The 15,772-nt window shown below is 53.2% G+C and overlaps 1 protein-coding gene across 4 annotated transcripts in view; it reads right to left on the bottom strand.

Moving 5' to 3' along the window:
• The window catches only part of HDAC4 (histone deacetylase 4), a 273,484-nt gene extending 263,388 nt beyond the window's left edge, over positions 1-10,096 (bottom strand). For all 4 annotated transcript variants that reach the window (XM_033112069.1, XM_033112072.1, XM_033112071.1 and 1 more), the window contains exon 1: positions 10,007-10,096. The gene's annotated coding sequence lies outside the window, so the exon portion shown is untranslated. The remainder of the gene's footprint in view (positions 1-10,006) is intronic.
• Positions 10,097-15,772: the final 5,676 nt, after the last annotated feature.

Here is a 15,772-nt window from a genome sequence, read left to right as displayed (position 1 = left end):
CACAGGGGGCCACAGGACTAACAGATCGTTTTCATAGCGGCACAGCGCCTGGCTCTGAAGAAGCATCGCAGATGAAGCTGGCCGGGGGCCTTCCCAACCCACAGGCACGTGAGGCTAAGCCAGGGCAATAGTGTTGCCCACCTGCTGCCCAGGCAGGTCTCGGAGCTGGGTCACCGGCCTCCTGCTTATCCCTCTTGGTCCTGACAATGGTCCTCCCCGGCACAAAGTGCAGCTGAGAAGACCGAGGTGCGGGAAGCTGGGCCACCACCGCTGGCTGACACCCGGCAGGTGGGAAGCCCACCGAGCCAACCCCGCAGCACACGCGGCCAATGCACCTTCTGCCTGCAGAGGCAGCCGTGGGTGGTAGGGATTCCGCAACGGCCCGGACTTTCCCTCTGCCTCTCAGGACACCCTCGGCATCTGTCCCCCTCTGCCTGGGGCAGGAGACGATGTGGGTTCAAGCCCTGCTCAGAGCACCTTCTGGGGTTGCCCGGGCAGTGGGACAGGTCAGCGGGAAGCACCCCCAGACGTGGGGAAGTCCAGCCCCTCCCACCTCGCCGACGTCCCCTTCCTGAGGGCCTCGGCATCCAGCTAGACAGTCGGCCACGGAAGAGAGTGGAGGTATCTCCCTGACCTCTGCCCACCGTGCCAACTGGCCAGGTCTGGCCACGTGCCCCTGACTTGCAGGCCCGGGGTACACCCAGGAAGACGGAGCCGAAGGGAGGCCAGGGCTCCAGCATCTGGGTCAAGGCCTCCCTCCCAGGCCCGGCGGAGCCCTCTCCCCTCTGTGGATGGGACCCTCCTTCCATCCATCCAGGGCTGCCGTAGGATTCCATGAGCCCGGGCCTGGGAAGCGTTCGGTGTGGCACCGAGCACAGTTGGCCCACGAGAAAGGAGCTGCTGTCAGGGCTGCTGAGAGCAAGGGGCCCCACGCAGGACGCTGTCCGCTGGCCCCCTCAACACCCACCCTCTCTCCCCTTCCTTCCCCACCCAGAGGAAGCTGGCTCCCTGGCTAGCTTCTGGAAGAGGCTGAGCCACCGAGCACATTCCACACCCCTGGCCACAGGGACAGTTCAGAGGTGGGCAGTGACCTAAGTCAAACCAAGCAGCGTGAACCCAAGACTTGTGCTGGGACAAAGACGCTCTCTGGTGGTGGCGTGAGCCAGCAGGTGTGCAGCCCTGAGAGCAGCGGCAGGACCCCTTGGGACTAGCAAGCTGCCTGGGGGAGAAAAGCCCGCCCTGATGGCTCTATAGAGGGTGTGGACCAAGCCCCACCAGACCCTCCCCTCACCTGCACTTTCCCGGGAGGCAAGCCCACCAGCCCCCTGCAGCACCTTGCCCTGGAGAGGCCTGAGCTGGCTGAGAGCTACCGAAATAGCCTTCCGCTCAACACTGAGAGCCGCTCACAAAGGTTCCCTCAGAGTGTCTTTCCCATCATCCCAGGGAGGACGAACCTGGTCTCCTGCCTCCATGCTCCACCATCCACCAGAGGCCACCTGGTCCTACAGCATGGCCACACCTGTCTCCTGCATACACACCTACGGGGCCAACGTGGAGCGTGTGCCCACCACGGAGGGCGTGCCCACCACATCCCCAGGGAGCACTACCCCATGGCCCTGCCACCAGGAGCAAGCCCCATGCCTGCAGCCCCCTCCACCAGAACCCCAGCACCCAGGCCACGCGGGGTCCCTCAAGCCACTACTGCCATGGGGAGTGGCCTTCCCACAATGCAGCAGGAGGAACGCTCTGTCCTGAAGGCTCCCTGCCTTCAGTGACAAATGAGATGCAACGGGCAGGGAAACCTGCAACTGGCTTTGCAGCCAGTGTCCCTGACAGCTCCCTCCTCCAGAACCCCAGGAAGTGCTATGGGCAGTGAAGATCTGCCAAGACATGTCCATCGCTGCAGCTCATGGATCACCCTGCGGCCAGGGATCTCAGCACCCTTGGCCTAGGGACGCATCACCCAGGCAAAGTGGGACAGTGCCGCCATGGCCAGGCCTGTGAGTCACACACACAGCAGCGCCCGCAAGCTGACAGACTCTTCCACCAGCCCTGGGAGGTGGCCGGTAGGTGACCTGGACACTCGTCCACTGGGGGCAGAGGAGGCCACTTCCAGCTGCTCAGAGTGAGGCAGGCCTCCCAGCCCGTACTTCCTCGGGGCTTGAAGTCGGAATGACTTAGGAGGTTGCAGGTCGACTGCTGCCCAAGCTGACACCTGGGGGAGGGGCTCACCTGGCTGGACAATCAAAGTTAAAGGAAAACAATCCGACTGGGGGAAGACGAGACTGACTGACGTTAGCCTGAAGTTAGAACGTCAGTGCCCCAGGCAGTGCCCTAGTGCTGTGAGCTGGAGGCTGGAAAGGAATTCCAACCCAGCCCTTAAGCTGGCAAAGAAAGGCTTCCCAGAGAATGGGGACTGAAACCACCTACTAGGACCTTTTCAGTGCAAACTCTGATGGAAATTTCATAGCAGAGAGGGTTTAATCCACTGTAGTGCCTCCTGACCAATTCTCTGTGATCCTGTAAAGGCCACGGGGGCTGAGCCCCACCCCCAGCGTGGTGATACTCTTAACATTCGCTAATGAACCACACACCCCTGCACTGGAGGGTCACAGCCCCGCGTATGTCTGCAGCTCTCCTGTGTGTCCACAGCCCCAGACGTGGGGGTTGGGACCGAGCTCCTCACAACGCTCTAAGCCCCTGGCCTTGGTGGGGCTGGGGTTCAGTTTCTGACTCCCAATGTACAAAACTGACAGCTGGATTAGAGGCTGACTCCGGTCCCTTCCAGAATGTTCTCTTCACTGACTCGCATGGAGCTCAGGTCCTGACAGCTACTCCAGGGGGTCCTGGACCTACAAGAGAGTTCTCAGTAACACAGGTGGAAGGAAGGAAGGAAGGAAACAGCCACCTCTCCTCAGGAAGTGGCCCCGTCTCAGGGCCGCAGGGCCGGGCCCTCCCGCCCCTCCCTCCACTCACAGTGTCAGCACCATAGTGCAGCCACGAGCTGGGGGCCTCCTGGGGGGGCTGTGCACACCCCTGTCCCTAAACACGTCACCTCAAGCAGGTTAGACGGCGAGAGGCCAGGTACACGGCACCTGGCAGGAAACAGACGGAGCAGGAGCCTCAGAAACCTCTGTGAAACGTGAGCAGACTGGGCGTGTGGGAAGAAGAGGGAAGTCCATCCCGGAAACGCGCTCCCAGCCGCCACCCCGGCGTCCATGCAGCTCATCAGTTCTCAGCACTGCAGCCCCCCAGCCCCGGAGCCCTGGGGGCGGGGCCGCCATCGGCCCTGGGGGGCCCACACCTCCAGTTCTGGCTGGAAGGACCACGGCCGTGCCCAGCCCGCTCTTGGCTCCCGTGGCCTGTGCACCTGTGTGCGTCCTCTTCCTCCATCCCCACCGACGGGCAGAGGCCAGTCCTGATGGAGACTGGGGGGCACAGGGCCCGCCTCGGCCTCTGCCGGGAGTCCTCCCGGGAAGACTGACAAAATAACAAACTGACCAGATAGAAAGGTTCAGAAATACCGCCCCAAACACACCAGCCCCAAACACACCACCACCACTCCCCCAGCAAAGAGATGCCCGGCGGGGGGCGGGGTGTCACCAACCTTCTCTTGGGAAGAGTCTGGAAAAGACCCGCTGCCGCACATGGCGCCACAGGAAGCAGATGACACGCTCTCCCTCCCCAGGGAAGACACAGTCCCATCGCCATCACCATTTGACCGACACTCGCTGGCAAGCCCGGCGGCTCAGACTCTCAGGCCTAAGAACTGAGTTAGTGTTTCAGGCGCAAACGTCAGTCCAACAAAAGCACCTGACTCACACACGGAAAACTTCATAAACAATAGTAAACTCACACAGGCCCATATTTGCGTTTTCAAACAAGAGCAGACACCAAAATGTTTCCACGCAACCATATTAAGGTATCACATTAAAATTATGAGGTTAAATAAGAAATGATTAAACTATGTCATTAACTCCAGTAAGAAACAAACAGGAAAATGCCAGTAATAAAAGCCGCGGCTGGCCACCTGGAACCCGGCGGGGCCCAGGCCCATCTGCAGATGGACGAGCCGGTGCACTGGCCTGGCCACACACAGCGGCCCCGGCTGCACCTGACAGCAGAACATTTGAGACCCTTCCTCTCCCTCCTCGCTGCATCCAGAATCCACTCCCTGTACTGAGGGCATCTCCTTAAAGGCTGTGATCTCCAAAGTCAGGACCAAGGAGTCCCCAGGTTGAGGCGGGGAGGAAACAGGCAATTCCAGGCAACAGGCAGAAACACGAGGTGCCGGGAGGCCCGAGGAACACTCCGCAGCCAGGCTGTCCACCCAGGGCCTAAGCTGGGCCTTTCTTTCAGAGACTCATTCATTCATTCCTTCATGGAGCACCTACAATGCCAGGCACTAGGCACAGAGCAGGCATGAAGCCCTCGGCGAGGAAGGGAGGTGACATTGAACCACTAATGTCACAACGAGCTATTGAAATTACACAACTGGGTCCTGTCAGGAAGGAGTAGGAAGGATGTTAGGTTTATGTTCAGCAGGGGGCCGAAGGATGAGCATAGACTGAGGGGTTGGGGAAGAGGGAGATGAAGAGAGGTAGTTCCAGAAAGCTGGAACAGTGTGTGCAAAGGCCCTGAGGCCAAAGGGGCTTGCAGCGAGCAAGGAAGCAAGCAGGGAGGGACCAACACGCAGCAAACAGGGTAAGTACAGTCAGATGAGCTGGTAACTAGAGGCCAGCATTAGACAGGCGTTCCAGGGACCTAGACTAGCACGACGGGAAGCCGTGACAGGCTCGAGGGAGGAAACGAAGGCTACAGGCCTGTTTTTTGTCGAGACCACTTAGGATACCATTTGTAGCACGAAGTGTACCAGACACGCCCAGACCCAGGAGGCCAGTTCTGCTCAGAGCTCACCAGCAAGTCAGAGAAACAAACCCCCTGAATTCTTCTAATGCTAAGCATATTTATCAACTTCCCGAGGACCTGGTGTTTCTCCTTTATAAATAACGGGGTTGAAGAGCATTTTTTTCCTGATGGAAATATCAGCCCTCTTCTTAAAAGTATTACATACTTAGAGCAAAAATGTATACAACACTGTAAGAACACAAGCCCCGTCCCTCACGGTCCACTTCCCTGACACCCCCGAGAACCCCCGGGATCACTTTAGAGACTCAAGTACTTAAAAACCAAAGGGAGCCCCTGGGCACTGCTCGGACCTGCTTTCCCAGCGCTGCATGGCGGCGTCTGGGAGCCGGTGCGTAGGGGTAAGTACCGCCGCTATGAATACGAAGCAGAAAACATCCGTGCATGTCGGACATCCCTGCATTCATATTCTTTCCTAAAAATAAATATTCCATAAGTAGAACTGTTGGGGCAAGGAGGCTGACCACTTCAAATTTTGACCAAGAAAATTTTTCTGGAGAGTAATTAAGTAAGTATGATCGTCTGCTCTCCAGAGAGCTGGTAATAAAATAATAATAGCCAACACACGGCACTTACCGTGTGCCAGGCCCTAAGCTAAGTGCTTTCTACACAGCAACTTAGTACTTCCATTCCTCAAAAACCAGAGAAGGTAGGAATCAACGTCACCACCAATGCGTTTTATCAAACTTGACCTTTGCTACCACGATGAGCATAAATGGGATCTCCTTTCAGCTGAATTTTCCGACTACCAAAGCTATTTTTCACATTAGCCACTGTGATTTATTTGCACATGTATAAGCTTTGCTCATCTTGCAATAGGGATGTTCATCCTTTCCTTGTTGGTTTATAAAAGCTCTTTACATATTGACTATGAAGCTCATACAGGCATAACATGTTGTATTATTTTTTTCTCACTGTCTTGTAAGCTCGCTTATGGAGTCATTTTGCTAAAGAGAATTTCTTTAACTTTTACACTGTTAAATCTGTCAATATTTTCTCTTTAAGGTCTCAGGCTTGGTGTTATCAGAGTAGATTAAATCAGTGGTTTTTCAAAGGTTTTGGTCCTTGGAGCGCTTTCTTCCAGTGAAACCTCCAAGGTAATTGTACAGACGAAACAGGGAAGGCCAAACTGATCTGGCTGAAATGACGTGGGGCACCAGTGTCCTGCACGGCCCTCACCTGCCCCCAGACAGCCTCAGGTGAGATCCAAGCACAGGTGCACAACCCCGGCCCACGTGACTGTTAAGATCCCTCCCAGTTCTACGACGCCACACACAGAGCAGAAGGCAGCCTGACAAGGCCGGAATTCCTTCCCAGGCTCGCCTGACACTCGGTGTCGGCTCGACAGCTCCAGCAAAGGTGAGCTCCACACTGAATCCATGAAGGAATTCCAAACTGCCATCTCCTCCCAAATGACTCAGTGACATTACCCTTCAACTTCAAGACCATCACTGGCCTGCAAGCAGAGGCACAGAGAGAGGAAATCAGCGTTTAGGACGTGACACCCCATCTGGGGGTACCAGGCGCCCCATTTTCACTTCTCAAGTCCCTCCTCTGCAAACTGGGTACAGTAGTAGCCACCTCATAAGGCTGTGGGGACAGAAACGGGATCTACATGGCATGTGGCCTGGCGTAGGTGCTCTGTGTCGCAGCGACAACTGTGACAACTCCTCACCAGGGAAGACATTCTGCTCTCTGCACTAGCTGATACACATGCTGATGTGTCCCCGTGGTGCTTTGCAGGGTCACAGCAGAGGCGACCCGGGTAGGGCCCTGGACCTTCCTTGCAGGAAGTGAGGAGGAGGAGTGTCAGTAAAGACAGGCTGCAGAGGGGCCTCGAGTGGCTAGAGGCTACAGCCCATCGTGCACCCCCAAACGGGCCCCAGCCACCCCTTCTCCTCACCCACATAAGCCCAAGACAACATGACCTTATGAAAAGAACTCACAGACCTTGCTTCAGTGCCCTTTTTCCCCAAAAGAATCGCTCTGCGCACGCCCGTGACAGGTGTGCTATTACACTCTGTGCACGCCTGTGAAAGGTGTGCTAGAATGCTCTGTGCACACCCATGACAGGTGTGATAGAATGCTGTGCATGCCCGTGACAGGTGTGCTAGAACACTCTGTGCACGCCCGTGGCAGGTGTGCTATTATCCTCTGTGCATGCCTGTGACGGAGGTGCTAGAATGCTCTGTGCACACCTGTGACGGGTGTGTTAGAACGCTCCAGGCACACCCATGACAGGTGTGCTAGAATGCTCTGTGCACACCCGTGACAGGTGTGCTAGAACGCAGCTATACTCTGACACAGGCCCTCACTGGACTTGAACCAGAAGGTGCCGTACCTTCCTCTCTAAGGTCAAGGCCAAAGGCACCAAGCCCAGTGCACTCCCCAGCACATGCTGACCATCTGCCATTGAAACAGAAACCCCCTCCAAACTCCATCCCTGCCCCCACCCCAGGGCCAGGGACTTGCCCTCTGGCGAGAAGGGCAGGTTCACAGGCTGCAGGGCGCGGTTCAACGGCCCAGGCTTCCATGTAGGCTGGGCCCCTGGTCTCTCCAGCTGCCGTCATCCATTCTGGCCCAGGGACCAAACGCCTGGCCCAGCCTGGGGCCCGTTCCTCCCTGTGTCTCTCCCACTCCCCACAGCAGGTATTAACCTATGACTCCTGGCAGCTTGGGAGTGATGAGAGCCCAGCCGTTTTCAATAGAGAATGGTAGGGACAAATTCTGCAGGAGTGATGAAATGTTTCTTCTGCTCCGGCAATTAAGACGGCACCAAGTCCCCTTTCCTCTGGTGCTACCCCCAACATCAAAGGATGAGAATTCAAAGCCATTCATGCTGCATTGAAACCTCACAATGAAGCTGGAAAATGGAAGTCGATTACTGGGCATAAATATGCAGGAGTTAAAAGGAAAGACTTATAACGAAATTAAACTGCAGCAACCCCACAATGTGTGGAAACTTCCAGAACTAGTCCTCCTGGTAAACATCAAGAGGGGTATCCTAGTAAAGCAGGTTCTGACCACCAGAAGTCGAGATCTGCTACTCCAGCTGCACCTGGCCAGGGTGCCATGTTCTGTCGATCTTGCTACAGTAACAGCCCCCAAGGAGGTTTTCCTTTTGCACAGCTGTAAAGCTGCTGACCACAGAACATTCTCTCTGGCTCAGGGCTGCTTAGGCCACATCTGTCCTTGGTCCCCAGGCCTTCGAGGCCGACAAGGAGCCTGCAGTCATCCACCCCCTACACACATCCCTACACACACCCCAGGGGCACCCTGCGGCCAGCAACTCTTGCAGAAGAACCCTAAGAGGACAGTGTTGTTACATCTGCCTGCCGCAAAAACCCTGCTTCTTTTCTGATTGATTACTGCTCTCTTTAGGAAGGTATCTGGTCTTTAAAATAAAAGCCCAGAACACAGAAAGCTGAAGAAGTCTCACAATGTGTCAGGGTGTGTGTTTTTAAGGCAGGAAAATACTTCCCTCCCACACAAATGTGAGTTCTGGGGAAAGATGCCACAGATCCAAGTGAGTAGAAAATCTGGGAAAGCTTTATCAGTCTTAAAAATAGATAACTGAACACAGATTTTAGAATTCTCAGGAGCTACCTGAAAGAAAAAAAAGAATTAAATCTCACGTATTTTCAATATCCCAAACTCCATTCTGATGAAACTTCTAACAGGGTAGCATTTTGCATTTCCAATTATAATAGAGTAATTGTGTTGCCATAGTTACTGCAAAATTCTGCAATAACTTTTGTTGCTTTGTAATTGCTGTAGTGTAGTGTATATTTGTGTACAAGCAGCTGAGTTTTCTTAATTCAACGGCTCTCCCTCTCCCCAGTCAGCACCACCTTTCCTGGCTGGACTGTGAAAACACCAAACCAGCTTTCACAGCACGGTCTCTAACATCATGCACAGAATTATCAGAAGCAATTAAAACTCCGGGCAACCACGATCGTATTACAAAAGAAAAAGTGAAACCAGGCCAAGGTGCAAACCCATCAGTATCACCCCGACCCTGCTGGGCTGGCCGCTGGGTGACGGCTGTTTACATGTTTACTCCCAGGCCTTCCACGATGAGGTGGTCGGTGGGAATAAACAGAGAAAAGCCTGCGTGGGGAGAGGAGAGGAAGCAAAGTGAGTACCCAGGCCCTTTCCTCCGTCAGGGAGGGCGGGCGGAGCTGCTCTCAGCAAGCAATTAGGTAGGTCTCTACAGCAATGCAATCAGGATTTAGTTAAGAAAGTCATTAGTTTTAAAATAACTTAAGTTTAATTTCTGCAACGCTTTATTTGAAAACCGTGTCACAGCAGGTCAATTTACAACATGCAATAAAGAAAACACTCCTATCAGCTGCTGCAAGTTATTGCAAATTTTTGATGTGCATTAAATGAGTACAGTGGGTTCCACCCCCGGCCTTTCCAACTGGTACGCACGGTCTCCTGCTATAACAGTGTCAAATAATTCAGCGTTAAATGTAAATACGAGATAATTTGCTTTATAATTCCACGGTGTGTGTTTGCAACGCCGGGAAACGCGCCCCACAGCCTCCGGCAGGACCGGGCCACATCTCGGCCTGTGGAAAGCCTGCGGGCAACCCAGTGGGGGTCCTGGGCAGCGCCCCCACCCCCGTCACGGGCCCGGCACCCCAGCCGCGAGCCCCGGGAGGGATGTTTTTCTGCAAACTCACAGCCCTGACAAAGTTACATAAACGGCGCCCGCCGGGCTCGGGGAGCCCCCGGCCCACCTGCCGAGAGCTCGGCCTGGACGGGCGGGCGGAGGCGCCTCGCGCCCCCCCGGAGGCGAGCCGGCCGCGCTGGGCCCCCACCGGCCTGGGCGGCGGGCCGTCGTTTTGTTTCGGGGCTGCAGGGAAGGTCCAGGGCAGGCTGCGGCTCGCGCTCCGCAACCCCACGGGCTGGGCGCCGCGCGCGGCCTGGGCGCACGGGCCGGGGCCGGGCTGGGCCGGGGGCGCGGACCCGGCGTCCACCTGTCGGGCTGGGCGGCGGGCGGGGGGCGTGGAGGCCGGCGGCCTGCGGGCGGGCGGCGGACAATGGCCCGCGGGCCGGGCCGGGCTGCGCTTACCGCGGCGGCGGGCGGGGAAGCGGCGGCGGGCGCTCCGAGCCGCATCTCCTCAGCCTGCGCCGCCACCACCACCGCCGGCGGGCGGGCGGGCGGGCGCTCGGGCGGCGGCGACAGCAGGGACGCGGCCGCGGCGCGCCGGGCCCAGGCGGCTGAGGCGGCGGCGCGGGCGGGCGGGCGACGGGCGGGCGCGCAGGTTCCGGCGCGGGCGGCGGCGAGGACCGTGCTCCGCGGCGGCGGCCCCACAACCTCCCCTCCTCATTCACAAAAAATTGACCCACGTTGAACCATGATGCTGCTCCCCCCGCCAGCACCGAGCTGGGCGCTCATAGGCCAACCCCGACGCCCGTCAGTCGCCACGGCCCCGCCCCCCCGCCGGCAACTCTGCAGCCATTGGCTGCGACAGCCTTGCATCACCTCCCCATGCGGGCCCCTCCTTCCTGCCCGGTTTCTAATGAAGAGCTCGTCAATTACGGCTCGGCCCCGCCCTCCGCCCGCCCTCCCTGGGCTCCCGGCCGTCCTTCCATTGGTCCGCTGCGATCCGGGGTACAGCCCAGTCTGCTCCCGCCCCTCGTCCCACGGCCGCCAACCGCCAGGCCAGACGCTCTACGAACGGCAGAGATGCTCCACCTCTGCCCGCCTTCCCGCATACGTCCTGGACCTCATTGGCTGCCAAAGCTGCCAATCACAGGGGGCGGGGCGACCAAAGGACGCTCCAGGCGCCAGCCGCTGGGCGCTTCGCGGTTGAGAAAGCGCAGGGAGCTGGGGCGAGTAGTGACTGTAAACACGGACCCTGGCCCTGGCCATCCCCGCTCGGCGGTCCCTAAGACCTGGCCCGCACCGGCCCAGCGGTCAGCAGCGCTTGCTTGCGCGCGTAGCAGGCGCACGCCGGGGCTGAGACCGAGGAGGGGAACCTGCCTGGCCTGGCTGTGGCCTCCATTTTGGATACTGGCAGCGGTCATGTGTTGCTGAGTGCGCCCAGATTCGCAGGGGCGGTGCGAAGGGATAGTGCGCAGGCGCGTCGGGCCCCGCCCTGCCCCGCGGCGGGAACGCGGCCTGCGGAGTGCTGGGTGCAGGCGGGTGGGCCTTCCCGGCGGCCGAGGAGCGGACCGACCGCGCCTGCGCCGGCAGGAGGGGACCTGCGCGCGAGGTGCCCTCCGGATGGGCACTGCGATCGCGAGTCCAGGCTCGGGGTGGTGGAGACGAGGGTCTTGCCCGGTAGTCGCCGCGGCATCTGAGTTGCTCGGGGGGGTCACGACCGGTCCTTTTGCCCCAGTGCTCAGCATTTTAAGGCTGCTGGGTGACACCTTGGGCTCTTGGAGGCACCGTGATCTGTCCACCCGCGGGCGCGGGCGTGGGCGTGGCCTCCGACGCCCACCCCCCGGTCGTTTCATTTCCACAAGAGTGCGATGCAGCTTCTCAGCCTCGGTGCACCTAGTGTTTTTAGGAATCCCGTGTGTTCCCCGAGAAAAACCACGTTGACAGCCTGTGCCAGTGCATGGGGGTTCCGGAGTTTGTGATTCTCCGGTGCGCTGCAGACAGTTAGCTGTGCTGTCAGACCCCTCGTCAGTCAGTGTTCAGACCTACGTGGTAATAGCAGGAGTCCGTGGAGAGGGGAGTCTTGATAGAATAAAAGACTTCAAACGTTGTATTCGAATTGCAGGATTTTATAATTGTTTTGTTTATAACAACGTGAATAAAAGTGCTGCATGGAGTCTATATTTTAAATTAAAAGGGTTGCATAATTCCTTTGCTTCCATAAAACCTTATATCTCGCAGGATACTTGGAAATCTCGCAGGATGTTTCACAACCAAAAATGGTGACCACTGCTCAAAAAACTTGAGATCTTAACGCTCAAATTTGGTTAAATGTGTTGATGCGCAACCAAAGCAACTTTTTTCCTAGAAAGCAGAATTTGGTAGATCATTTAAAAACTGCATTCAAGGGATGTTTTTTCCCTCAAGTACCAAAAGGTCCCTACTGGTCAGGCCCTGGTAACACCAACCAAGGACCCGCTTACACTAAACTACACAAAAAGATACACAGGCAGGTCAGATGGAAAGGAATATCAGCTATCTTGAGAACTTGGTCATGAGAAAAGAACAATCAATGGAGAAATTACCAGAGGTGACTAGGTTATCTGAAATTACCTACTGGATTAAAGAAGGGAAAGGAAAGGCCTGAACAGCCCACCGGTGACACCCTCAGTTCTCACTGTCCTGCAAGAAAAAAAGACACTAATCGATACACCTTCATCACTCATTAACCTCAACTTTAGCTTTTCCAAGTTTTATGGCCAGATGCTTTTTCAGGACAGAAAAGAAGAAGCATTTCTGTTTTAATCAAAATCACACCTTTGTGGTGTTTTGTTATTTGTTTCATAATGAGGAATTTAGGGGTATTGGGGGGTTTTTGTTGTTTTTCTTTTACCCCTCTAGAACTTAAAAGAAAATCAGAAAGCAGGTCAGTTCAATTGTCAATCTTAGAGTGATCCTAGAGGCCTGGCTCAGATGTGTGAATGCTTATTTTGTTGGCCTGTTCCTTTTAGAAGTGAGCAGAGATTAGTTTTAATATCGTCCTTGATCAGTGAAACTTGGAAGAAAAAAATGTCGCTAGGTAGATAAAAACAACAATTTTCAAAGTGAAAATGCACAATTTGATAATATTTTAAGTATCTTGAAGTAGGTAATGACTGAAGAACCTTGGTCATTCTAAGTAGAAATGCCTACCCTAAGATAGCTTAACTTTGAAGCAAACGAATGGTGAACTGCAGAACGTTAAAAGATACAGCTAAAGAAAATTGAAAATTACCACTAGGAATTTTTTTTCCCACCAATGGAAGCAGTATATTTACCAAAAGTTTGCATATGGTGAAAAGGACCCGTGGCTGAGTAACATTTAGATGATAAAAATTAAGATACGTTATTTCACAGATTATTGAAAGTATGCAATAATCAGGAGAAAATGCATGTAAGAGTAATTTTACAAGTGCAAAATGAGAGATGCATGCCTGAAGAGAAAGCTACATGAAACAGTGCTGGGGTATAATCCCAGGCAGGATGAATTAAAAAGTAAATTTCATCCCGAGGCATGAAGTGGCCCAATGCTGTGTGCCAGTAGGCCTCTCTGGAGTCCCCAGAGGTCCTCGAGGAACATGAAGCACATGGTAAATGCTGGGCCTGTGGACAGAACTCACCTTTTCTGGAAGAGAAACCTGGGAGCCTGGACGGCTGTGTCTGTCTTTAGGTCCCTGAGGGGCTGTCTGGCTGAAGGCGACCAGTTCACAGACAATAACGAGAGCTCAATGCCATAGAATTCTGCCCAGTAAAAGGAAGGTCTCCAACACGGGGGCTGGGAATGCGGGGGAGGTGCAGTGAGCCCTAACACTGGTAACACCCACCTCAGGCTTCATAGGACGGCGTCTTTCATCCTTCACAGGAAGTGTTATGTTTCCAAAATAAAATGAATCCAGGGTTAACAGAGAGAAACAAATCCTTTGATCAGAAAAAGCCCCAAAGACTCAAAAAAAAAAAAAATCTAGATTTAGAAGTTTAGCAAGGTAGCCAATTAAAAAATATACAAAAACCCCAATAACTTTCAGATATACTAACAACATTCAATCAATAATTATAAATGCTGTTTACTGAGCATCTGCTATGTGGCTGGCATTGTGCTAAGCACTGTATGTGCATTAGAAGAACATGATGGAAAATTCCCAATCACAGTAGCAAAAGAACATTTTAAATTCCTAACTGTACTGCTAAATCCCAATGGAACTTCGTGGGAATTGACAAAATAGTGGAATAGTTCAGCTAGAAGAATAAACATTTGAGAATAATGAAAAAAGAGAGTAATGAGGGAGAAACTGTGCTCCCAGAAAACAAACCTATTATCTAGGCTCCATAAGGAAAACACCATGTGACTGACTGAGATCATGGAAAATACTAGGAAGTAAAGAAACAATCCCAAACAAATGGAAGAACTCCAGCTGATACTCAGAAAGAAGACCACCAACAACTGGAAATAATCGATAAATGACTATGTTACAATTTAAATTTGGGGTACAATTAGCAAGGAAATAGATAAATTCCAACTGTGGCATATTCATACAAGGGAATATTACTCAACAAAAAAAAAGAATGAACACTGACACAGGTGCATGACAGTCAAAACATCAAAGGAGTCAAACACAGAAGAGTGTATATACTTTGTGATTCTGCCACTTTGAAATTCAGGAACCAGCCTAAAGAATCTATGAGGCTGGAAACCAGAAGCCTGGTTCTGTTTTAGGGTGGGGCAGGCGGAGGAATGATTGGGAAACAGGCACAAGAGAACTTTCCGAGGGATTGATGATGCTATCTGTCTTGATTGGGGTGGAGGGGGCGGGGTGGTAAATGCTTACCAAAACTCATTGAATTCAATTGAATTCAAGAGCTGTGCGTTTCACGGGGAGGTTTTACCTCAAAAGAAAAGAAAAGTTGGAGGCAGTAGCTGCCCCAATTTGGGGGAGTGATAGAACCTCTTTGTGCAGCAAAAACACAAATAAGTTTAAAAGACAAAGGACTGGGGAAAGCATTTGCATCCTGTTTCATAAAGGCCTACTCTCCTTCACAAGGAAGCAGGCTTTCAAAGCTGAGAGGAAGATGAACATTCCAGAAAGGTGAGGGGCAGAGACATGAACAGCAGACACAGAAAAAGAAATGCCCAGTAAACATGACAAAACGTGCCACTCCCTAATACCAAGAGAAACGCAACGCTTTAGCTGTTTAATAAAAACAAACGAGAAGAAATCAGAGTCAACTGGTAGAAACTCTTAGACAGTTATTCAACTCGACACATAAACAAAACCTTAAAATTTTGCGTATTCTTTCATCAGTCATTTCACTTCTAGAACTCCATTCTAAAGAAATAAATATGGGTGTTGATAAAGATTTAGCTAAAAGATTTGCAGCAACAGGCGTAGTAGATTAGGGGAGAGGAGTGATCACATTGTGAGGCGTGTAAATGTCTACTACATTGTTTTGCACACCAGAAACAAAAAAAAAAAAAAGACTTGCAGTAACAATAATAGAACATGTGTAAATATAGGTATATTTATATCTATCTGTCTATCTATCCAAGTTTCCAAAACTAAGGGATTTACTATCATGGAAAGAAATTGACATTATAGTTTTAAGTGAAAAGTAAAACTATAAAACATCATTACAATACGGTAGTTTTTATAAACAAAAACATTTATACACACAGAAAAGACAGGAAGATAGTCATCGAAATGTTCCAGTGCTTTCTTTGGAGTTGCGGGAGGTAACAGATGATTGTTCTCTTGTGCTCATCCCAGCCCTCTAAATCCTCCAGTGAACATGCGTGACTTTTGTATATACATATGTGTAACATGTGTAGAATATGTATATAATATATGTATATGTATATATACATACATGTGTATAAAATTCTCCAAAAGGAGGTGAATTTCAGACCAGTGAAAAGCAGGACTGCAGGATGAGTGGGGAGAGAAGCTGGTAAGTTTGAGAGGGAGGCACCAAAAAGGGGCCCAGGGGGAGGGGAGGGGGCAGTTAGGGCCCATCCCCAGCCCTGAGACCTCTCTCCGGGCACCTTGGCCCCCACGCTGTCCCCCTCCAACCCACTGCACACCAGGATGCCCAGCCAGGTGACAGAAATCAGGACTGAGCCTGAGTCCTGGGCTGCCACCACAGCATGGCTGGGGGGAGGTCACTGGCTGCCCCCACCCACGTTTCCCCTTGGTTTGC

Source organism: Rhinolophus ferrumequinum, chromosome 8 (genome assembly GCF_004115265.2).
Source record: "Rhinolophus ferrumequinum isolate MPI-CBG mRhiFer1 chromosome 8, mRhiFer1_v1.p, whole genome shotgun sequence".
Lineage (NCBI taxonomy): Eukaryota > Metazoa > Chordata > Mammalia > Chiroptera > Rhinolophidae > Rhinolophus > Rhinolophus ferrumequinum.
The sequence above is the reverse complement of the archived record's forward strand: the minus strand, read 5'-3'. Positions and strand labels throughout refer to the sequence as shown.